Source organism: Bos grunniens, chromosome 8, assembly GCF_055505025.1.
Source record: "Bos grunniens cultivar Pamir isolate PY7600 chromosome 8, Bosgru_T2T1.0, whole genome shotgun sequence".
NCBI classification, from domain to species: domain Eukaryota; kingdom Metazoa; phylum Chordata; class Mammalia; order Artiodactyla; family Bovidae; genus Bos; species Bos grunniens.
The window spans coordinates 86,379,333-86,404,123 of NC_141172.1; the positions used below are offsets into that span (position 1 = coordinate 86,379,333).

At 45.5% G+C, this 24,791-nt stretch overlaps 1 long non-coding RNA gene across 2 annotated transcripts; it reads left to right on the forward strand.

The window, feature by feature from the left end:
* Positions 1-2,245: 2,245 nt before the first annotated feature.
* Positions 2,246-22,068, forward strand: LOC147367619 (uncharacterized). Of its 2 annotated transcripts, none has more exons than XR_015169252.1 (5): positions 2,246-2,428; positions 11,199-11,281; positions 14,878-14,997; positions 15,682-15,872; positions 21,248-22,068. It is a non-coding gene; the product is annotated as an uncharacterized LOC147367619 (long non-coding RNA). The 2 variants fall into 2 exon arrangements; XR_015169253.1 differs by lacking the exon at positions 2,246-2,428 and adding an exon at positions 9,399-9,554.
* The last annotated feature ends 2,723 nt before the right edge of the window (positions 22,069-24,791 follow it).

Here is a 24,791-nt window from a genome sequence, read left to right on the forward strand (position 1 = left end):
GAGACCCCCACCACACTTGGTTTTGACAGCAGATATACACGTGAAATATCACTGGGCAGGCCCATGTGCCTATATCTTCAGTTATTAATGCATTTTCTTGTTCACCTCTGCACTTGCACTATGGTTGAACACTCAGGAAACCACGTGGTTATTGTAACGGTCTACAAATCCATGTTGCCACTAACCGGGTAAGCAAGCTTGGCACAGGTATGCCCATGCTTCCCCAGTGTTGTAAGAGCTGCTGTGTTTACTAAAGTGCTGGTTCATCTTAGGTTGGTTCATATTAAGTCATCACTCAGTCTATGTTTGTTATCTGTCATTTTATTCATTTTCTAAGATTGATAAATGTCCAGTCACTTTCAGAGAGGGCTCCTCAAAATACGATGATGTCCACACTCAGAAACACAGGTGCCCTGGTTTTTTATTGCGTCTGGAGCAATTCTACAGTTTTCTTCTGCAAGATGACTAGGCAACACCAGTGGACTTTTCCTAAATAACACATCCTGGCAAATACACACTACTGTATATTCTGTACAGCACTGGGAACTGTGCTCAATGTTTTGTAATAACCTATAAGGGAAAGGAATTTGAAAAAGAATAGTAATATGTATGTAACTGAATCACTTTACATCTGGAGCTAACGTGCTGTAAATCAACTACATGTGTGCTCAGTCACTAAATTGTGTCCAACTCTTTGTGGCTCCGTGGACCATAGCCCTCCAGGCTTCTCTGTCCATGGGATTTCTCAGGCAAGAATACTGGCTGCTGCTGCTAAGTCACTTCAGTCGTGTCCGACTCTGTGCGACCCCATAGACGGCAGCCCAGCAGGCTCCCCGTCCCTGGGATTCTCCAGGCAAGAATACTGGAGTGTGTTGCCATTTCCTTCTCCAGGGGATCCTCCTGATCCAGAGACTGAACCTGCAGCTCTTATGTCTCCTGCATTGGCAGGCGGGTTCTTTACCACTGAGCCACCAGGGAAGTTCTAAATCAACTATACTTTAAAAAAGAGAGAGAAGAAGAAAAAGAGAGAAATAAGTAAATAGCATGTCCTATTCCCTAAATAAAACTTCTAAAGAAGAGAATGCTTGGTTTTCTATTGCCTGAACATCTTACACAATGCCTGCATGTGTGATGAGACACTTAGAAAGGATATAAGATTAGTTAGCCTACAGGGCAGCCACATGTGCTCATGAGAAAAATAAGAGAGGGGAAAAGGTGGTGAAGCAGGAATCCAGCCATCACCCCTCTGCCTATATACTCTTCTCCAAAGCCCCAAGCCCCTCCTCTTCGAAGAGCAGATTGTACAATAACTTGGTGCACTTGGCTTTGGGGGACGGCAGTGGCAGGCAAGTGTTTTAATGGAGATGGGACTTGAGCTGTGTGAATTCAGGCTACAGTCCTACCCTGATGGCCCTTTCTTCCCACTTCAGCAGGGGAGCCTGTAGTTCTAGGTTCATTGCTAAAGGGTCGCATTTGCCCACCATCAAGCTTGGGAGAGGTCACTGTCCCCGTGACTTCCCACACTCTGGCTTCATTGAAAGCCACTAGGGTGGGTAAACATTGACTCTGGAGTCATCCCAGAGCTGGTGCAAAGGTACAGGAAGCAGTTCTGGGCTGTCCAATGCTGCCTACGTGCTGATGGCTCTGGAGAGGGTGGTAACAAGGACAGAGCTGCTTCCTGGAACAAGGCGTAGATAAGAGGTGGCTTGTGCTTGAGTTTCCGTTGAACTTCACTGTGAGTTACAAAATCCTATGTCATAACTACTGCACATAGGATTTTTCAGTAGTGACTTCCCCAAGAAGGACTCTGTGTATATATAGAGAGAGGGGAAAGAGACAGGGAGGAGGAGAGAGAGAGAGAGACGGAGAGAAAGGGAGTGTATGTGAGCAAGCATGAGTTCCTTTTGATAATGATTTTGGAAAATGTTCAGAGAGGCCAAAAATAATGAGCGGATCTTCGGGTCTTGGGGGTCTCTATGCAGAGAGACACACCCCCTCAGCCCACCCTGTGCTGAGAAACAGCAACAGGCACTGTGTGGTGGCCATGGGGTCCCCGAACCCGCCCTTCCCTGTGCTCGCTGGGAGGGGCTTCTCATCTTGGTTGTCAGACCTTCCACGCTGTACTGACCAACTAAATCTACAGCCTTCCTTGCAGGCTTTTTCGGGCTTGTAGGAGAAAAATGGCATGTAGAGCTAGGTTATTCCAAAGGGTGGCGGGAACTAAGTCCACTGGAGGCTAAAAATAGCCAGAGCCCAGCCAGCTTGGTCAGGTCTGCAGGCCTAGGGACCGCCTGCCGTCACCCTGGCCCTCCCCGGGTGCCACATGCCGACGCTAGTTCCAGGAGGTGCTCAGAGCCTGTTACTCATATGTCAGATTCCCACTGTCGTGATGTTATTTCATGCACCAACTGCGTTTTCACAGAAAAGCGTGAGTCACTCCTGAGTGGGGCTTTGGGAAAGAACTTGGCCAGGGTAGGAGGGAGCGGCTCTCATAAGCCGGAAATCTAGGCGGGGAAGGGGCCTTTTATAGCATCCTGCGTTGGCTTTTTCCGTAGGTTAATTTTTATCTTAACAACCGAGATAAGGTTGAATGATCTTTTTATAAGAAATCTATTTAAATACAAGGGAATATTTGAACTTCTTTTTAAAAGACGAGGGCATTTTTTGTGGTGCTCAATTTATAAATAAGATAGATTAGGGGTTGTTTGATGGACATTTACAACGGCAGTGACTCTTGCGGGGTATTCTCTCCGCACCACTCTGGGGACACAAAATACCCTTTGTTCTAGTCTGCAGGGACAGCGGCTCTGATCAGCCGGGCATGCCTACCCCAGAACCCTCCAGACAGGGCTTACTGCTCGGGAACAGATGGTGATTTTTCGAACTGAATGCTATTCTGGTGCACTTACTTAGGAAAAAGATCTAAAAATAGACTTGAATGAGCCTAACCTGCAAAAATAAGTTGTCAGCTTCTTTTTACTCCTTCTGGGTTGAAAACAAAGCTGTCAGCAATTTCTGTGCGTTGAGGAATCTGTGTGCTTTCTTATTTTAGAGAAAGCTTTTTCAGTAGGACTGCAATTGAGTCCCCTTAAATCTCTCAGTGTCAACAAATTACCATCTGTTGTTCTAGAGACTCTCAAGCTGATGAGTCCTCCTCCCCACTTGAAGCTGGAGACAGGTTGCCCATCTGGAAAACGGGGCCTGAGGGACCAGCTCTGTGCCCCTGGAGGGGCTTATTGCAGGATTTCAAGGTCAGCCAGACCCCCTGAAGCCTGATGCTGGGAGCAGTTTTCCCCTTGGTGCGGTGAAGGCACTCGGCTTGGAGATGGGGTAGCCATGAGGTCCGGGGTGGCGGTCCGATGCCTGTCGTGACTTGGGTAGTGATGGCCCCAGCACTGGACTTTGAGGAGATGGCCAAGCACTCACCTTCTTCACAAAGCACCTGGTGCTGTCTTGCCTGGTGGGCAATGTGCGCTGGACTTGTGGGGATTTGGTACAGTATTATTGTCTGTGAAATGAGGCTCCCCCCATACTAAACAGGGTGGGTAAAACCTAGAGAAGTCGAGGGCAGGTGGAGCCCTTGTTTATCCTGGAAAGGACTGGCTTGAATTTGAGAAATAAAATGAAGCTGGAAACAGCACTTCTTCTTGTGGAGAATTGTGCTGGTGATACCCACACTCAGTCTAGGCCCGAGGCTCTCGGGACCGCACACCCTTCTGAGCCTTCACCGTGGTCGCGTGGGCACACAATCCACACCTCCCCCTCTCCCACACAAACCACAGACACACACCTACACTGCTGAGATGATGAGCAGTTTTTCCTGGGATGGAGAAGGTGGGATATCAGAGGAGAAAAAGTTAGACTAGGGAGATACTTGGTGGTGAAAGGGATGGAGAAAAAGAGGCTGGGCTGGGCGAATGCCAGAGGGCTGCTGGGCTCTAAGAACCTCCAGGCTGGCTCCCTCAGGCCACCCAAGAGCGCTCAGGTGATGGTCAGTCTTGGACAGTGTTGGAGGCTCTGGGAATCTGCCCAGCCAGTTTCTGTTTGATGAACTGTTTTGATGGAACGATCTCATTAACCATGAGTTAATTTAGCCTGTGTGTGCTGAGTTGGAGAAGCTAGACTCACCACTAGCCATTTTCCCAGGCTGAGCTGGGTTGGAAGCCCACACACCTCCCCTCTATGCACAGACTTTTTCGGAGGGAGCATCAGTCCATTTGCCAACCAGAGGCTCCAGGTTCCTATGGACAGTAAAGGGTGCTCTGTGCATGCCTGGCTTCTAGCGAGTGACACTAAGAAAGACCATGGTGAATATATGTGTGTTTTGGACACTGCATGACAATTCTTAACAGTCTTTCTTCCAGCTAAAAGCACATGGAAGAATCAAAGGATTTTGACAATTTCAAAGTAGTTTGAAAGGTTGCCAGTGACTGGTCTAGGTCCCAAATTTTCTTGAAAGAAAAATAAAGTTTTAAGAGGAATAGAAAGGACAAAGTACCTCAAAAATTAAGTGGAGCAGATCAATGGAACTTTATGGTCTTTAAACCTTGGAAGAACGTCTGTCCTACCCTTGGGCTGCTACCTGTAGTCCAGAGAGCCATGCATCCAGCTCACCCAGTCACAGCCTCTGGCGATGTGATCCCCGAGAGAAAGTGTCTGGCAGTAAAGGAAGGAGGTGGAGGGAGTACCTCTCAGAAGAAACGATCAAGAAGATATATGGTCAATGCCCTGTGTCAGCAAGGATCTGGGGCCAAAGGAGGGGTGGTGTGTCATAGCAATGATGCTGGAAATCCAAAGCCACACATTTAAAAAGAAAGTTCTCATTCTTTGTCAAAGCAGTTGAAGTTCTAGGGATTTGTCTTGAAATACTAATCAAGGGTGTGCACACAGACGGTTAACCTCTGAAACAAACAACCATAACAATAGGGGTGGAACAAATACATTTTAACACATGTACTCCATGTACTGAGACTGTGTTGTTTGTAGAAGTGTGTATATGATTGTCAAAGAAGAACATTTTCTGTGTGCTGTTATATGAAAAAAAAAAAAAAGGTTACAATTCAGTCCATGTAATATGGTTCAATTTTCATGCAATATAATACCTTTCCTAATTTTTCTGCAATTGTATTAGTTTTCTAGGGCTTCCCTGGTGGCTTAGATGGTAAAGAATTTGCCTGCAATGCTCGACACCCAGGTTCAATCCCTGGGTTGGGAAGATCCCCTGGAGAAGGGAATGGCAACCTACTCCAGTATTCTTGCCTGGAGAATGCCATAGACAGGGGAGCCTGGCAGATTACAGCCCATGGGATTGCAAAGAGTCGGACACACCTGAGCGACTAACATACACACGTTAGTTTCCTACTGTGGCTGTAGAAAATCATCACAAACCTGGTGACTTCAGACAACATTCTTCTGTTATCTCACACTTCAGTAGTTCAGAAGGTTGACATGGGTCTCTTGGGGCTCAGAGCAAGGAGTCAGTGTGGTGGTTCTGTCTGGAGGCTGCAGGGGAGCCTTTCCAGCTGCTGGTCATTTGCATCCCTGTGATCATGTCCTCACTCCTTCAGAGTAGCAACAGCAAGTTGCTGTCAAGTTCTTTTCCCACACTTCTGGTCTCTCGTGTCCTCACCCACAGCTGGGACCTGAGACCATGTTGGATGCACTCAGCTGTCCAGGAAAATCTCCCTATTTTAAGGTCAGCTGCTTAGCATCCTTCATTTTAATTTCCTGCATTTCACCTTCTACCCTAATCGTCCTTTGTCATGTAGCCTAACGTATTTATAGGTTCCAGAGCTTAGGACACAGACATCTTTGAGGGGGACAGTATTCTGCTCACCACAACACAATGCTGTGCTGTGAAAAGTCACTCCACTTGTTTCCTATTCTTTGCAACCCCATGGACTGTAGCCCACCAGGATCCTCTGTCCATGGGATTCTCCAGGCGAGAATACTGGAGTGGGTTGCCATGCCCAGATAAGAAAGCCTTTCTCAGTGATCAGTGCAAAGGAATAGAGGAAGACAATAGAATGGGAAAGACTAGAGACCTCTTCAAGAAAATTAGAGATACCAAGGGAATAGTTCATGCAAAGATGGGCAAATAAAGGACAGAAACAGTATGGACCTAAGAGAAGAAGAAGATATTTAGAAGAGGTGGCAAGAATAAACAAAAGAATTACACAAAAAAGATCTTCATGACCCAGATAATCACAATAGTGTGATGACTCACCTAGAGCCAGACATCTTGGAATGTGAAGTCAAGCGGGCCTTAGGAAGCATCACTATGAACAAAGCTAGTGGAGGTGATGGAATTCCAGTTGAGCTATTTCAAATCATAGAAGATGATGCTGTGAAAGTGCTGCACTCAATATGCCAGCAGATTTGGAAAACTCAACAGTGGCCACAGGACTGCAAAAGGTCAGTTTTCATTCCAATCCCAAAGAAAGGCAATGCCAAAGAATGCTCAAACTACTGCACAATTGCACTCATCTTACATGCTAGTAAAGTAATGCTCAAAATTCTCTAAGCCAGGCTTCAACAGTATGTGAACCACGAACTTCCTGATGTTCAAGCTGGATTTAGAAAAGGCAGAGGAACCAGAGATCAAATTGCCAACATCCACTGGATCATAGAAAAAGCAAGAGAGTTCCAGAAAAACATCTACTTCTGCTTTATTGACTATGCCAAAGCCTTTGACTATGTGGATCACAACAAACTGTGGAAAATTCTGAAATAGATGGGAATACCAGATCACCTTGCCTGCCTCCTGAGAAATCTGTATGCAGGTCAAGAAACAGAACTGGACACGGAACAACAGACTAGTTCCAGATCAGGAAAGGTGTACGTCAAGGCTGTCACCCTGCTTATTTAACTTCTATGCAGAGTACCTCATGCAAAATGCTGGGCTGGATGAAGCACAAGCTGGAATCAAGATTGCCAGGAGAAATATTAATAACCTCAGATATGCAGATGACACCACCCTAATGGCAAAAAGTCAAGAGGAACTAAAGAACCTCTTGATGAAAGTGAAAGAGGAGAGTGAAAAAATTGGCTTAAAACTCTTCATTCAGAAAACTAAGATCATGGCATCTGATCCCATCACTTCATGGCAAATAGATGGGGAAACAATGGAAACAGTGACAGACTTTATTTTGGGGGGCTCCAAAATCACTGCAAATGGTGACTGCAGCCATGAAATGAAAAGATGTTTGCTCCTTGGAAGAAAAGCTATGACAAACCTAGACAGCTTATTAAAAAGCAGAGACATTACTTCGTCAACAAACGTCCATCTAGTCAAAGCAATGGTTTTTCCAGTAGTCATGTATGGATATGAGAGTTGGACTATAAAGAAAGCTGAGCACTGAAGAATTGATATTTTTGAACTGTGGTGTCGGAGAAGACTCTTGAGAGTCCCTTGGACTGCAAGGAGATCCAACCAGTGAATCCTAAAGGAAATCAGTCCTGAATATTCATTGGAAGGACTGATGCCGAAGCTGAAACTGCAATACTTTGACCACCTGATGTGAAGAACTGATTCACTGGCAAAGACCTTGATGCTGGGAAAGATTGAAGGTGGGAGGAGAAAGGGATGACAAAGAATGAGATGGTTGGATGGCGTCTCCGACTTGAAGGACATGAGTTTGAGCAAGCTTCGGGAGTTGGTGATGGACAGGGAAGCCTGGTGTACTGCAGTCCATGGGGTCACCAAGAGTTGGACACAACTGAGTGACTGAACTGAACTGAACTGAATTTGCCATGCCTTCCTCCAGGAGATCTTCCAGACCAAAGAATTGAACCCGCAGCTCCTGCAGCTTCTGCATTGCTTGCAAATTCTTTACCATTGAGCTACTGGGGAAGCCCTGGGCTCACCAATTTCTCTCTTGTATCCCAGGAGACTTCCTTTTGCTAGTGGCAGTAAATGCTGCTATTAAGATTCCCCCTGACTAATGTTCTGTAGATGTCATCACAAGCTCCTCAGTGTTTCGCTAGAAAACACAATAGCCTGTTGTTGGGATCTCCTCTGTCTTCACCCATTCAAACCTGAGCTGAGTTAAAAAATCCAAAGTATGCACTCGGGACTTCCGTGGTGGTCTAGTGATTAAGACTCTGAGCTGCCGATTCAGGGAGTGTGGGTTCGATCACTAGTCAGAGAACTAAGATCCCACATACTGGAGAGCACGGACTAAAGTTAAAAAAAAAAGAAGCACACCATTTTAGGGAGAGACTAGGCCTTCCCTCTTGAGAGCTTGCTGGTCCACTGTGGGTTTCTGGGCTGCACCCACTATTCTCACTCCCTTCCCAGCTGGAGGAGGAAAGGGCAGAGGACACTGAAGGTTGATTACAGCTGTGACTCTTCCATGGTCAAAGGGACCCTTCGAATGTGGTGTTTGACTTGAATTAGCTCCTTGGCCATCCAGGGCTCTGGTTGTGTTTCCTTTCCTTCATCTTCTCCTTGGATAAGTCCCTAAGTGGCTGACCTTTACCTGCCAGCATCCCTCCCACCAAAGGGACCCCAGGGGGGCAACCTGGCCACTGAGTTGGCCCCTTGGGAGGCCCCATCAGTCCACCTGGGATCTCCTCGTTTCTGGTGGTCAGGGCATGTCTGCTTTGCTTGTTCCCACTGGATTGCTCAAAAGTGTGTGTATGTGTATTGTATGTGTGTTCTCTGTTATTTTGTGTGTGTTGTGTATATTTTGTGTTGTGTTGTGTATGCTTTGTGTGGTGTGTTTCTCTGTTTTGTGGGTTATGTGTGTTGTGTGTTTGTTGCATGTGTTGTGTGGATTGTGTACGGTGGGGTATATGTGTTGTGTTATGTATGTGTGATGGGGTGTATGTGTGTTGTGTGCTGTATGGGTTGTGTATATTGTCTGTTGTATGTTTTATGTGTTGTTTCTGTTTTGTGTTGTGCGTGTGTTGTATGCATTGGGTGTGCGTGTGTGTTGTGTGTACAAGCAAAGGAGTCAGAGCTGGGCACTGTGCCCAGATGCCCTGACTGGCTATCTCTAAGTTAATGTGTGGTTTCCCCTTTCTTACTTTGAGTGTAGGTGGTATTTTATTTTCTGCTGTTGCTCTTCTGTGGAAATTGACTTTGTGAGGTTCAGGGGAAGAAGGTTTTGTCAGCATACATCTTTCTACTTTGGAAGAGAGCTGATCCATCATTCGGGGGCAGAGGAGGGTTTTGATCCAGGAGAAGCCTTTGTGGAGTGATGTCAGGAGTGGGGTGACAGGCTTGTCCCCAAGGTTTCATTTCTCTCTCTCTGCATTTCCCAGTAACTCCATCGTCATGGTGGGCCTCTGTTCATTTGGTTCTTACAGCTTCCTCCACTCATGTGAGAGAAGGCATACTTCTCACACATTAAAAGGAAGACTTAAAAATTAGTTTCTTATTCCTCTACTTTTAGAAATGAAATTCACCTCAGAGAGTTACAACTCTGTTCCTCAGTTGACAGGCTAAGAAGAGCCACTCTCTTTACAATCAAATAAACACCTTGGTCACATGGATTTTGGAACCAGAGGGATGGAAGTTAAACCTGCCTCTTCTACCAGTGGATGGCTTGGTCAGTTTCATGTCTCTCTGATTCTCCAGTTCCTTTTCTTTTTCCTTCCTCCTCCACCCCTTCCTTCCTTCTTTCTGTCCTTGTAAAAAGGGGGTGATAATAACATGACCTCACACTGCAGGGGCAACACACTGTAATGTACGGGAGCTGGCTCCCACCCAGATGGATCCAGGGGATCCGCACCTGAGAGAGGAACGGAGGTGGTGAGGGAGGGGATGGGCCTGGAGGGAGGAGTTGGGGGGAGAGCTGAATTAGGGGGGCTTGGAGGGGACAGCTGGTGGAAGGGAGCAGTGTGGGACAGAGGTAGGTCGGAACAGAGCTGATGCCAACAGTGGCCTCAGCCGACCCCCAGTTGGAGGGTCCTTCAAAGCATCCCTGACTTTGGGCAGAGGCTCAAGTCTTTCCACTCTATGCTGACCAGTCATTGGATGAAAGCTGCCTGGAGGGATGTGGTTTTGGGACAGGGACCTCCCTGTTGTTCAGTCACTCAGTCTTCTCTGACTCTTTGTGACCCCATGGACTGCAGCACGCCAGGCTTCCCTGTCCTTCACCATCTCCTGGAGCTTGCTCAAACTCATGTCCATTGAGTAGGTGATGCCATCCAACCATCTCATCCTCTGTTGGGCCCTACTCTTCCTGCCTTCAATATCTCCCAGCATCAGGATTTTTTCCAGTGAGTCAATTCTTTGCATTAGGTGGCCAAAGTTTTGGAACTTTAGCCTCAGCATCAGTCCCGCCAATGAGTATTCAGGACTGATTTCCTTTAGGATTGACTGGTTTGATCTCCTTGCAGACCAAGGGACTCTCAAGAGTCTTCTCCAGCACCACAGTTCAAAAGCATCAGTTCTTCGGCACTCAACCTTTTTTATATGGTTCAACTCTCACTACTGGAAAAACCATAAGTTTGACTATATGGACTTTTATTGGCAAAATAATGTCTCTGCTTTTTAATAAGCTGTCTAGGTTTGGTCATAGCTTTTCTTCCAAGAAGCAAATGTCTATTAACTTAATGGCTGCAGTCACCATCTGCAGTGATTTTGGAGCCCAAGAAAATAAAGTCTGTCACTGTTTCCATTGTTTCCCCATCTATTTGCTATGAAGGAATAGGACCAGATGCCATGATCTTCATTTTCTGAATGCTGAGTTTTAAAGCCAGCTTGTAAACTTTCCTCTTTCACCTTCATAAAGAGGCTCTTCAGTTTCTCTTCACTTTCTGCCATTAGGCTGGTGTCATCTGCATATCTGAGGTTATTGATATTGCTCCTGGCAATTTTGATTCGAGCTTGGGATTCATCCAGCTCTCATTTCATATAATGTACTCTTCATAGAAGCTAAATAAGCATGGTGACAATATACAGCCTTAATGTACTCCTTTCCCAATTTTTAACCAGCCCATTGTTCCATGTTTAGTTCTAATTGTTGATTCTTGACCTGCATACAGGTTTCTCAGGAGGCAGGTAAGGTGGTCTGGTATTCCCATCTCTTTAAGAATTTTACACATTTTGTTGTCATCCACACAGTCAAAGGCTTTAGTGCAGTCAATGAAGCAGAAGTAGATATTTTTCTGGAATTCTCTTGTTCTTTCTATGATCCAACAGATGTTGGTAATCTGATCTCTGGTTCCTCTGCCTTTTCTAAATCCAGCTTGAACATCTGGAAGTTCTTGGTTCACATTCTATTGAAGCCTCGCTTGGAGAATTTTGAGCATTACTTTGCTAGCATGTGAGGTGAGTGAAATTGTGCAAACCTCCCTACACAGGGGAATAGACCTTGCTGTCTTGAAGGGGATCTGGGTGGTATATCACAGCTTGGAAAAGAAGCAGGAAGCTGCATCACTGCATCTCAGATGCCCTAGCCTCTCCCGATTGTGGCACCAGAGAAAGCCATGCACGCCCTGAGGATGCGCCCTCCAGTCTCCTGCACTTACCGACCTACACCTGACTCTCACAAGGCATGAGAGTTCCAAGGGGCAACCTCTGAAGACAGAAAATGGGTCTGGGATCCAGGTAATCAGTAAAGAGCTGCACATCCAGTGTGGAGTGTCAGCTTCTTCCCCTAGGTCCCTACGGGCCCCTCACCTTGGCTGGGTAAGAACAGGTCACCTCAGACCACTGCAGACATTTCATGAAAAGATCATTCAGTGAATAAAGTCCCAGCATCTGGCTCGACCAAACACCTCCACCTTGCAAGCCTCCTCAAGGGACATGTGTGTCTGTGTCCCGGGCACTATAGTTTAGCAGAGCCTCAGTAATACAGAGGAGATTTAGTGTGGTTCAGTTATTGCCAAGTAACAAACCTTCTCCATATTTGGTGCTCAGCACTACACTATATTTTATTGCTCAGAATTCTGTGGATCAGTGTTCAGACAGGGCTCTGCAGGGCCAGCTCTTCTCCACTTGGCTTCAGCTGGGTGGTCTCCTGTGGGTGTGTTCAACTGAGAGCTCTACCAACTGGAATGTCCCAAATGGTGTCCCATCTCCAGAGCCTCTCCTGGGACCTCTGGTCACTCATTTCTCCAGCCAGGACCTCCTGGCAGCACAGTGACCTGACACTACTTGGGAGGAAGTAGATGCCCAAACCTTCTTAAGGACTGGATGCAAAAATCTCGGCAAGTCATTTCTGCTGCAGTCTGTGGTCAGAGCAATAGACTGGCCAGTCCAGTTTCAAGGGGAGAGGAAGTGACTCTAAGCCTGTGAGCTAGACCAGGAATTCAATGCGATTATATTTGGACAAAGAGCAACATGTGCCAATGTTGATCAGTACTCCCTACACAGCGGTGTTTACATTGCTGTGACCCGCTTTGGTCCTCAGCTGGTGTTCATGGTAGTTCCCTTGTGTCCGTTCTGTCCTAGGGAGCTTGCATGTGGGGTGTATGCCGCATGTGTTTGATGGACACAACCACACATCCTTGGCGCTTCTCTTTCTGGGGATGGGATTTATTCAAGGAGCTCCTTTGTGTGGAAGCTCGAAACATGACTCCCTACTGTGGTCTTCTAGGAAGTTTTTAAACTCCACATGCCTGAGCCCACCTAGGCTACTAGATCAGGATCTCTGGAGGTGGGATACAAGTTATTGTCCTGGTCAAGCCACAAATAGCAGTCATTGATTTCATGAATGGACATGTGCCTAGAATTTCAATCAATGTGTACTTTTTTAAAACCTAACTGCAGACAAGAAAGATACTTGGTACCAGAAATGGGAAAGGGTACAGTATGTGGGGTACCAGCCTGGCACAAACATTCCTGTGCTTTCCACCAGCAAAGTTGTTCACACTTATTTAACACATGAGATGAACAGCTTAGCCTTTTCTAGTTAATTAAGTAAACATAGAACTTGAGACCGGAATTGCGGACAAAAGTCTTGGGTTTAACTCCAGGCTCTATTGGCTGGCTCGAGAGTGAGAGACAGAGCAGCTGTCTGGATGTACTTGTGCTTACGGTTGTGGCTGTGACACGAGTAGTAGCACTTGAACATTCATAGTATAGCTTATGAATTATGCAGAATATATTTGCATTCTCATTTTGGTAGCAGCACTGAAAATAGAAGTAAAAAAAGTCTGGAAGTTAGAGCAAGAAGCAAAGGCAGCAAGGAGCAGAGCCAAATGATATTCTTAGAACTTTATATTTCAGGTGGAAAGTTGAAGTCACAAAACCAGACAGATCTCTCTTTCTTTCCCTAATTAATTATAGGTTGTGAAGTCAGGGTGTGGGCTGGTGTATTCCTTTTTTTGAAAAACCGCATTTGACAGCTCTAGGCATCCAGCATTTCATCAGTGTCTCCAGGTGCGCTGTAATTCATGTGAAATGTACACCTGATTGCATAACTGCATGATATTACCCGTGTTTCTCCATCAAGCACACTTACATCATCTCAGGAGGAGGAGGAGAAATCTCACAGCACTCTTGCACTGCGAGGGAAAAGGTGTCACTCTCTTCCTTTTTTAAAGGAATAACTTTAGATCTAAAAATAATTTTAAAATACAGTAGGAAACTGAAAAACATCCATTGTCCTTAAAATGTTCAGTAACCTGCCCTGCCTTTCATATTTTGGGCTTGCAGCAGAACAAAGTGATTCTGGTCTGGGTTTTCGAACCGGGTCACTTGGGTTCAGATTTGCCACCTACAAGGTCATGGGACCTTAGGCAGGTCATGTGGCTAGTCCCTACCTCAGTTTCCTAGCCTGTAAAGTGGAGGTAACAATTGTAGACCCCTTGTAGGATTGTTAGGAGGATTCAATGCATGAATATGTGTGAAGTGCTTAGAAGAGTTGCCTGGCACAGGGTGAAAATCAATTAACTATGATGATCACCATTATTCCTGACTGCACCCTATGGTTAAAAAAGTAGACACATGCACACACACGTGACAAACACATATGCACAATTACATGCACACGAACACTCACACATACATGCGCAGACACACACACAGACCTGTGGACACACACACTTTTTCCCACAAGCGATAGCATCACACTCTCCATGTGGGGTTGCAGCTTGCTCTTATTTTCACCTCACAATAATCATGAATTTTTTCCCAGGAGGTCTGCCTTCCTCCAGGGCTGCCACTCCTCTCCTGGTGGGCTTGTGGTTGTTCTGAGGTTTCTCTGTCACACATGCAAGGCTTGGCCTGGGTTGGGGATACACAATTTTAATCACTCACCAAGATTTGTGCCGGTTTGGATTCCCGCTGACGGTGGAGGCCTCTCTCTCCACTTCATCATGGGAGTGGACAGAGCCCTGGGCTCTGCCAACCCAATCACTGAGAAATGCACTGTCCTTATTTTAATTTGCATTTCTGTAATCATTATTTGTGTGATGGCCTCTCACTTGTCTTGTGCAACGTGCAAATACTATTCTGAACCGTGTCAATGTATTCTTTGGCCTTCACTGTTTTATAGCTGATCCTTTTTTCTACAAACAACAACAAAAACCCATGTACAGACAATCCACAATTTACTCAAGCCTGTAATTTGCCAAATTAGCACATTTAGGTAAAGAAGAGTTCTAAATTTGGAACTTTGACATTGTTTCCAATTGTAATATTTTTGAAGTGCTCATCCTTACAAACCAAATCCATCATGCGTGTCATTCCTCCAAAAAGTGATCACCAAGTCCCTATCCGTGTGTGTGTCATAATGTTTTTAGGCATTTAGGTTACATCAGTAAACAAATTTTTTTAAGAGCCTGCTGTGTGGAATTTATGATCTATCCCAGATAAAGTGGGAACTGAGATGTGGGCACCAAGACCGGAGGTGGCTGCTCTGGGTGGAGTCTTGGGTTGGGGTCCCCAGCTTGCTTCATGGCCCCCACCCCCACCCCCAGGCTGTGATGGAGAACATGTATGCAGGAGGATAGATGGTCCTTCCCTCCTGATGACCTGGAGGCTACAAGGCAGGATGGGCCGATGGCACCTCTGAAGCACTGGAACTCTTTTCTATTCAGGTGAGAGAATGAAGCCCAGCCCCTGGGTGCTGGCCCACCCTTCCTGCCTTTCTCCAAGGGACGCTCCAAAGAGGAAGTATGGCTAATCACACTCTCACTGCTTTGAATGTGTACACACACAGCCAGCATCTCTGGACTCACTGGGTCTGGCAAGGGCAAGCCAGGCGTCTGGGTTGCCCAGAGGCCTGTAGGGACCAGCCCTGAGCCTGCACCCGGCTCTCCGGCCTGCCTCTCACACTAGTCAGTGAGGGCTGGCCCTGCACCCTCAGCTCCAGGTTGAAACACCCCAGAAGAACTTCAGGGGCTTTCCCTCAGCCAGTCCTTATCTCCGACCAAGCAGGTGGTACTTGTCACCAAGCCAGCCAGTCAGTCACAAGTGGGGCCATGTTTATAGATGGCGTTGCTGCTGAACCATGTGGCTGGGATTCAATTCCCCACATCCTCAGGGAACAATTCACAGATGTCTGCAAAACCCAGCACTGCCGTGGTCACTGTGGCCTTCGGGGAGCTGTGGAGCCACTGACACGGGGGTTGTGAGAGGCCCCATCCTTCTTTGACGGAGCCTGTGCTGGAAGGCCTTCCAAGGTAGTGATTGGGCAGTGTGTTAGTTTCCTGGGCTGCTGTAACTAATTGTCACCAATGTATGGCTTAAAACAGCACAGTTCTATCCGCTTTCTCTTCTAGAAGTCAGAAGAGTTTCACCAGGCTGAAGCCACGGTATCTGGGGAAGAATGCATTTCCTTGGTTGTTTCAGCTTCTAGAAGCCACCTGTGTTCCTTGGCGCTTGGCTCCTTCCTCCATCTTCAGTATGCATCACTCCAGGCTTTTCTCCCACCATCATACCCTCTTCCTTTCTGCTGTCAGTCTCCCCCTGGGTAAGGACCTATATGATTACACTGGGCCCACCCCCAAATCCTTAATCACACCAGCAAAGTCCCTTTTGTCATATGAGATGAACTTCACAGGTTCCAGGATTAGAAGTGGATGGTTCTGGGGGCTTGTTCAGCTGACCACAGGCAGGAACCCCTTGAATGGACATGTACTGATTCTCTGGGCAAGGGTGGTAGGAGGGGGCGTCCAGACAACGAGGGCAGCGCACACCACCATGGCCCAGTCCCGGTGAGTCAAGGAGTGAGCCAAGCAGAGCCACTGCTGACCAGGCCAGATCTGCACTGGTTAGTAGTCATACTGTGTCAGCCACCCTGAAGAGAGTGTGGGTCCTTATGGGGAACCATATACCAGCCAGGGAGGCTGGAGTGAGGGATGCAGGGCCAGCAAGAGTGCAGAGCAGTGGGCCATGTCTACCTCGACCTTTCCCCCAAATCCTGCAGAGTTGGGGAGATTAGGTGGAGCTGTGAGGAGTCCAGGGCCAGAGAGATTGGAGGAGAAATGCCTAATGGGGGACAGTGAACTTGGGGGCGCTGGGATGATTGGAAAGAGGGGCCAAGTGGACAGATGCTGGGAGAATAAAACTCACCAACCCGACCCTGGACCCATAGAAAACTGCCCTTGTGGATCTTCACAAGCCGTGGAGGCCCAGCCCGGGCTGCCTGCCTGCTAGTTTGGACCTTCTTACTCTCCCCTTGTTTTGTGACCATCTGTAGTGATTGATTTCCCTGAGCTCCTTGAGGGCCACATCTAAACAAATCCATGTCTCTGTCACCTTCAAAGTTCCCACCCAGCCCAGCACACCCACTGCTGAAAGCTTGTTCTACCCTGTGTGGCGAATGGGCCAGCGGCTGGCTGGGGATCAGGGTGAGGGACAGAGTCACCCCTGTGTGGGAGAATTCACAGTTGTCCTCAGATGGCACGGTTGGCGGGGAAGGGTCTGAGACCCCCTGGAGACTTCCAGCGACCCTCGTCCTCCAGTTGGCGGCTCACTTTATGTGCATGTGTGCAGGCATGCTCAGTCGTGTCTCAGTCTCTGCACCCTCCTGGACTGTAGCCTGCTAGGCTCCTCTGTCCATGGGATTCTCCAGGCAAGAATACTGGAGTGGATTGCCATGGCCTCCTCCAGGGGATCTTCCTGACCCAGGGATCAAACTCATGTCTCTTGCACTCCCTGCATTGGCAAGTGGGTTCTTTACCACTAGTGCCAGCTGGAAAGCCCATTTTATCTGCATAGCATTACACAAATAATGTTGATTTCAAGCAACTCTCATGTGATCCCTGACTGCTCTTAGATAACTGTAAGCCTTGGGCTGTTGCCCAGTACCTCACTGGTTGTCATAAACAAGGTCCCCTATGGGCTGACCTGACATCTGGCCCTCTGCCAAGGAGAGTGGCAGGAACTTGCCTGCATCTCCTGAAATGGGCCTGCGGTGTGGCCATGCATCACCCTGAGAATGCTGGCAGGTCCGAGAGGCCCATCCAGGTGAAGAAGCAGTAACAAGTCAATCCCAGGTGTCAGGTGGGGCACGAAGCAGGTGTGGGCCCCCAGGGACACAGGCCAATGTTAGGTGGCTGCCTCCATTCCTCTACCCACTTCACACCCTGAATAGCTCAGCTCTCCCTTCTTCTGGGGGGATGTTTAGCCCAAGGCTGATGGGAATGCGGGGCAGAGCCATGTAGCCAGGGCCTTGCTGAGAAGCATGTGTGTAATGTTCAGAGTCTCCGGCCAGGCCCCAGCTGCTGTCCAAACCTCTGCTGGCTGCTGCTTTGCCTCTCTGAGCTCCAGACGCCTCCCCAGTGCCCGTTCACATTCAACTGGACCCTCTCATGGCCTGAGCTCTGTTCCCTGCATCCCCAAATCCATCCACCTCAGAAATTTTCCCTGCCAAACCACAGAAACAATACTCGGCTTGTTCCCTGGCAAACACACCTTCTGCAGGCAAACTTGATGAGCCACAAGATGGGTTTATCATGAGATCAAATATCACACTGGAATTTTTTGATTGTCCTTAAAATGTGAGGGTAAATGGGGTCAGCCTCCTTCAGAGCAGTGTAAGCAGGTTGCAGACTGTTAACTTTGTAAAATAAAACCTCTGGTACATGGAAAATTAAAGGAATCTGTCATACAGAGTGAAGTGAGAAAGTGAAAAACAGATGTTGAATATTAATGCATATATTCAGAATCTAGGGCTTCCCAGGTGCCACAGTGGTAAAGAATCCACCTGCCACTGCAGGAGATGCAGGAGTTCGACCTCTGGGTCGGGAAGATCCCCTGGAGTAGGAGATAGCAATCCACTTCAGTATTCTTGCTTCGAGAATTCCATGGATAGAAGAGCCTGGCGGGCTACAGTCCATGGGGCTGCACAGAATCAGACACGATTGAGCATGCACTCATAGAATGGAATCTAGAAAAATGATGCAGATGAACCTATTTGCAAGACAGGAATGGAGCTGCAGACAAAGAATGGACATGTGGACACAGTGGGAGAGGGAGGAGGGTTGGACGAACTGGGATGGTAGCATTGACGTATATACACCACCATACGTAGAATGAATAGCTAGTTGAAAGCCGCTGTACAGCACAGGAAGCTCTGTTCAGCGTTCTGTGGTGACCTGGAGGGGTGGGATGGAGGGTGGGAGGGAGGCTCCAGAGGGAGGGGATGTATGTATGCATATAGCTGATTCACTTTGTTGTGCAGTAAAAACTATAACAACACTGTAAAGCGATTATACTCCAATAAAAATTTTTAAAAGAAAATAAAGGGATCACTAGTGATGATGGGATCCCAGGACACGTGACTCAAACACATTCACTGTGGAGGTTGCAGAAGAAGAAATGGCCACATCATTTCCAGTTTGCCTCTGGAAGTAACCACACTGAGGCGAAGCTTGGGGCTGACTCAGAAAAACGGAGGAGCTTCAAGCACTCTTGTAAGACGTGAGGCGACCCAAGCCTCTGTGCTGTCAGCATCCAGCTGAGGACACTGCTGTCTGCCCTGTGAAAACATTCAGGAGTGGTTATGGGGCAGGACTTCTGCTCTGAAGCAAGAAATTTCTCAGCCCGGGAGTTGTGGGAATGTCCCTGCTCCTTGTTTGGGGCCAGAATCCTTCTCCCACTTCGTCATCACTCCAGGAATGATCTCACATGCGGATCAGGCTGCCAGGCACGTCTCAGACCTGGCATTTCTAGACACAAAGACCGAGATACCATCCCCACTTTTCTCTCCAGAAGCACAGGGGAAGATGAGGGATGTGACTAGATCAGCAGAGATAATCTTGCCTTCATTCATGTCTATTTACTTATCCATTCATTTATTTATTTAGGCTGTGCAGCACAGATTGCGGGATCTTAGTTTCCTGACCAGGGATTGAACCTGAGTCTTTGGCAGTGAATGCAAGGGAGTCTAACCAATGGATTGCCAGGGAATTCCTCATTCATGTCTATTTTAAACATCAACTAGGAAGTTTGACACCCTGAGTGTCATCAGAACTACCTTCATCAGTAGCTAATGCTTGTGCTTAATCATGTCCAACTCTTTGCAACCCCATGGGCTGTGGCTCCTCTGAAATGGGATTTCCCAGGCAAGAATACTGGAGTGGGTTGGCATTTCCTTCTCCAGGAGATCTTCCTGACCCAGGGATTGAACTAGCATCTCTTGTGTCCTCTACATTGGCAGCTGGATTCTTTACCAATGCGCCACTGGGAAAGCCACTTATCAGTAGCTAATTACCTGCAATTCCCACCAGAACTGACAGCTGTAAAATCACACTTCCTAGAGACTCTTCTAGGACAGTGCATCACACACAATCTTTGGTGAAGGACTGCATCATTTTGGTTGTTCTCAACCTCTCTTTTTTTAAAATTGTATTTAACTTTACAATATTGAATTGGTTTGCCATATATCTCTTAATCTCTTTTGGACTAGCATTTTTGTAAGACCAATAAGCATGAATTACTGAAAAATGGGCACACATTGGATATGGTCAGAGTTCAGATTGCTGTAAAAGTTCTAAACACTCACTCTTTGCTTTCAACGTCCCTGTCACGGAGCAAGATGAGCAGCTTGCTAATGGGTCAAGGCTGCAGACCACACCGGAATCATGCTGGCAGCCCAACGCCCCAGATTCTCTGTGTTCCTATTTCAATCACGAACAAGCTTTATATTGTTCTTATAAACCACCAGTACTGTCAGGCTGCCAGCCACAAAGTCTTTTGTCAGACCGTAGACCCCGAATTTTCAACTGGGAAATATGGTCACTATTGGTTTTCTATAGGTGTGTGTATTTCCCTCTCTGGGAAATCCTAATGAAATTATTCTGTGGAGGGATGCTTGGCCATGTTGAATGACACGTGGGCGTGTTCACTTGGTCAGAGTCACTGTTTGAACTCAGTTTTATCCTCTAGGTAGCATGCTAGTTCTTAATAACTAGCTAAAGAAGTTCTCACTTCTCATTATCACAGATCTTCTGAGCAGGAAGGTCACTTAGATACACAGTGAAAAACCACAAGAACATCTGTCAAAATAGAAACTGCAATGCTTTCTTCAAAGAATTCACATGTATACGTTTATAAGTTCTGCTGAACATGCCAGTTATAAGGAGCATAGGCCCATTTGCCTCCTGGATTTTCCTATATCATTCCCTTCAAAACACACAATTTTTCCAGGGTTCTAGTACTATATTTGGGTTTCTGCTAAACCAGTAATTTGGTTTTCTGGGTTTCTTTGACCAGAGTTCATTTTTCTTTCTTTTGAAGCAATCATTTATTACCAAACACTGCAAGATCTTAAAAGACATCATGAAATGAAGTTTAATATTACAATGGGAATTGAAGTTGGTTCTTAGTGGCTTGAATTAGTCATTTCTGTTACAGTGGAGCTGACTTCGATTCTGAGATTCTCACGCAAGTGTTAATTTGTTAACTTGATGCTTTAAAAAATGCCCTTTTTTAGAGGTCATATTTTGTTATGCTACAGTGCTGATGTCATGCTTTACTCAGAAAACATGTCGGGAAGTGTTCCTTCCGCCTCCTATTTCCTGAAAGAGTTTGTGCACTATTGATGTTGTTACTTTCTTGAATATTTGACAGGGTTCTCTTATGAAACCTGGTGGGTTTTGTTTGGAGTCTGGGTCTGGAGTTTCCTTGGTGGGGAGGTTTGTGATGACAAACTCAACTTCTTTTGTAAATATAGGGCGATTCCCATTTTCTCCTTCACCTTGTGTAAATTTTGGTAAGCTGTAGTTTTCAAGCAATTTGCCCATTTTATTCAGTTGCTGAAGTGATAGCATACAGTTGTTTACAAAATTGGCTTAGAGACATCTTGATAGTCAGTGGTTAAGAATCTGTCTTCCAATGCAGGAGATGCAGATTGTTTCCCTGGGCAGGAAACAAAGATCCCGCATGCCGCAGAGAAACTAGGACGTATCACAGCTAGAGAAGGCCGCACGCTGCAACGAAACATCCCGTGTACTGCAACTGAGACCCGATGCAGCCAAATACATAAACGTTAAAAAAACAATTGGCTTCTTATCCTTCTAATATCTAGAATATCTAAAATGATTACCAATCTTTCATTCTTGATATTGATGAGATGTTCTGTTATGAATTTTTAATTGAGTTTATCTATTTTGTTGTTTTTAAAGACTAGGATTTAGCTTTGCAATTTCTTGGCAGTGTTTATTTTCTATTTTGTTGATTTCTGCTCTTTATTACTTCTTTCCTTCCACTTACTTTGGGTTTACTTTGCTCTTCCTTTTTTTTTTTTTTAAGTTTCTTGGGGTGGACATTTCTTCTTTCCTAACATATGTATTTTAAAGCTGAAACTTCCCTTTAGCCACTGCTTGAGCTGTATGCTGTACATTTTTAATATGCTGTTTTTTCACTATCATTCAGTTTGAAATATTTTCTGAATTATTTCTGATTTCTTTTTCTGAAACATGAATGATTTAGAAGTGGGTAGTTTAATTTCTAAATATTAGAGGTTTCCTTATTTATCTTATTGGTTTTGATTTCTAATTTAATTACTTTGTAGTAAGAGAATTTGCTTCGTATATTTTCAAATCCTTTAATTTTTTTTTCTGAAATTTACATTATGTGTAATTTTCTATGTGTATTTGAAAAGACTATCTAATGATGTATAAATAGAAATTAGGTTAAAATAAATAATGATGTTCAGCTCCTCTCTGTATCTCCTGATGTTTTTTCTAATTGATCAATAAGTCGCCAAGAGGACTTCCCTGGTGGTGCAGTGGGAAAGGATCTGCCTGCCAATGCAGGAGACATGAGTTCAATCCCTGATCTGGGAAGATCCCACATGCCATGGAGCAAGTAAGCCCATACACTGCAACCCCTGAGTCCATATGCTGCAAGCACTGAAGCCTGTGCTCCATAAGAGAAGCCATCGCAGTGAGAAGCCTGCACACTCCAAGAAAGAATAACCCCTGCTCTCTGCAACCAGAGGAAGTCCATGCAAAGCAATGAAGACCCAGCACAGCCATAAATAAGTAAAATAAATTGCTGAGAAATGAATGGTAAATCTCTTACTATGATTGCTTCTTTCTTCAGAAAACTAAGCAGAGAAAGGGACTTTTCATCTGATAAAGGACATCTGTGAGAAACCTAGGGCTAACACAGTACTGTCTATACTGTTGAAATACTGAGTACTTTCTCTCTAAGATCAGGAGCAAGATAAGGAAGCACGTTTTCTCTCAGCATTTGTGGTCAGCATTGCACTGAGAATCTAGCTATGGCAGTAAAACAAGAAGAAGATGTGAAAGACATAAACTGGTGGGGAAGAAATAAAACTGTATTTGAATGTGGCATGGTTGTTTATGTAGAAATATCAATAAATCTACAAACCCACTTGTATTAGTTGCAGGATACATGTTAATGTAAAAAATTAATTGCCTATGTATATATTAACAGCAAGCAACTGGAAATTATGTTTATTTAAAAGTTTCATTTGTAATATCAAATAGAATACTTAAAATGCATTTAACAAAAGATATACAGATCCTGTTCATAGAAAGCAGCAGAACATTGCTGAGAGGAACATTTAAAATGATCTGAATTCATGGAGAGATGTACCATGTTCATGGATTGGAATTCTCAGTAATGCTGAGGCATCAATTCTCCTCAAGTTATCTACAACTTCAATGTGACTCCAGTCAAAATTGCTGCAGGGTTTTGTGTAGATATAGCAAAGCTAATTCTAAAATTTCCTTGAAAATACAGAGGACCTAGAATGGTCAAAGCAATGTTTTTCAAAGTTGGAAGAAAGGTAGTATTTGAGTTATGAATTCCTACAAAGCTGCAGTAAGCAAGTGGTATGGCATTAAAGCCAGAATGAAGATACCCACCAACTGGATGTAACAGAGACTCAAACAAAGACGGTCAGTTAATTTTTAACAATGATGCCCACTCAATTCAATAAAAGCAAATATTTTTCATAGAACACAAAAAGCATATACCATTAAAAATGATATGCCAGATTTGTCAAATTTTAAAACTTTTGTTCTTTGAAATATACCATTAAGAAAATGAAGATACCAGTCCAGAAAAGGAGAAAATATTAGCAAGGCCTATATCTAATACATGACTTGTAAACATATTTTGCAAACAGAATATAAATTTCAATAGTAAAGGGGCAAACAGTACAATCATAAATGGGAAAATAATTTGAACACTTTTTCAAAAATGACGTATAAATGACTGATAAACACACAGAAAGATGTTCAACATTAAGAGTCTGGGAAATGCAAACAAAACTACAAGGCAATACCACTACACACCCACTGCTGCTGCTGCTGCTGCTAAATCGCTTCAGTCGTGTCCGACTCTGTGTGACCCCATAGACAGCAGCCCACCAGGCTCCCCCGTCCCTGGGATTCTCCAGGCAAGAACGCTGGAATGGGTTGCCATTTCCTTCTCCAATGCATGAAAGTGAAAAGTGAATGTGAAGTCGCTCAGTCATGTCCGACTCTTAGTGACCCCATGGACTGCAGCCTACCAGGCTCCTCCGTCCATGGGGTTTTCCAGGCAAGAGTACTGGGGTGGGGTGCCATCACCTTCTCCGACACACCCACTAGGATGGATAAAATTAAGACAGTCTTGGTCAGAATGCAAAATGGTGCCAACATTGCTGACAGTTTCTTAATATATCTCTCGTATGGCCCAATTTTTCCACTTCTAGATATTTATCCAACATAAATGAAGACGAATGTCCACACAAAGAACTGTATGTGAATGTGGCTTCATTCACAATAGCTTGTCCACAGCAGCTTGAATCATCACTTTGTAGTACAGGGCCCCTTGGAGATATTGCAGGCTTGGTTCCAGGTTGATAAAGCAATTAAAATCATAAAGCAAGTCATATGAATTTTTTGGTTTCCCAGTGCATATAAAAGTTCAGTTCAGTCACTCAGTTGTGTTCCACTCTTTGCGACCCCATGAACTGCAGCATGCCAGGCCTCCCTGTCCATCACCAACTCCCGGAGTCTACCCAAACCCATGTCCATTGAGGCAGTGATGCCATCCAACCATCTCATCCTCTGTCATCCCCTTCTCCTCCTGCCCTCAATCTTTCCCAGCATCAAGGTCTTTTCAAATGAATCAGCTCTTCACATCAGGTGGCCAAAGTATTGGAGTTTCAGCTTCAACATCAGTCCTTCTAATGAACACCCAGGACTGATCTGCTTTAGGATGGACTGGTTGGATCTCCTTGCAGTCCAAGGTACTCTCAAAAGTCTTCTCCAACACCACAGTTCAAAAGCATCAATTCTTTTGCGCTCAGCTTTCTTTATAGTTCAACTCTCACATCCATGACTACTGGAAAAACCATAGCCTTGACTAGATGGACCTTTGTCGACAAAGTAATGTCTCTGCTTTTCAATATGCTGTCTAG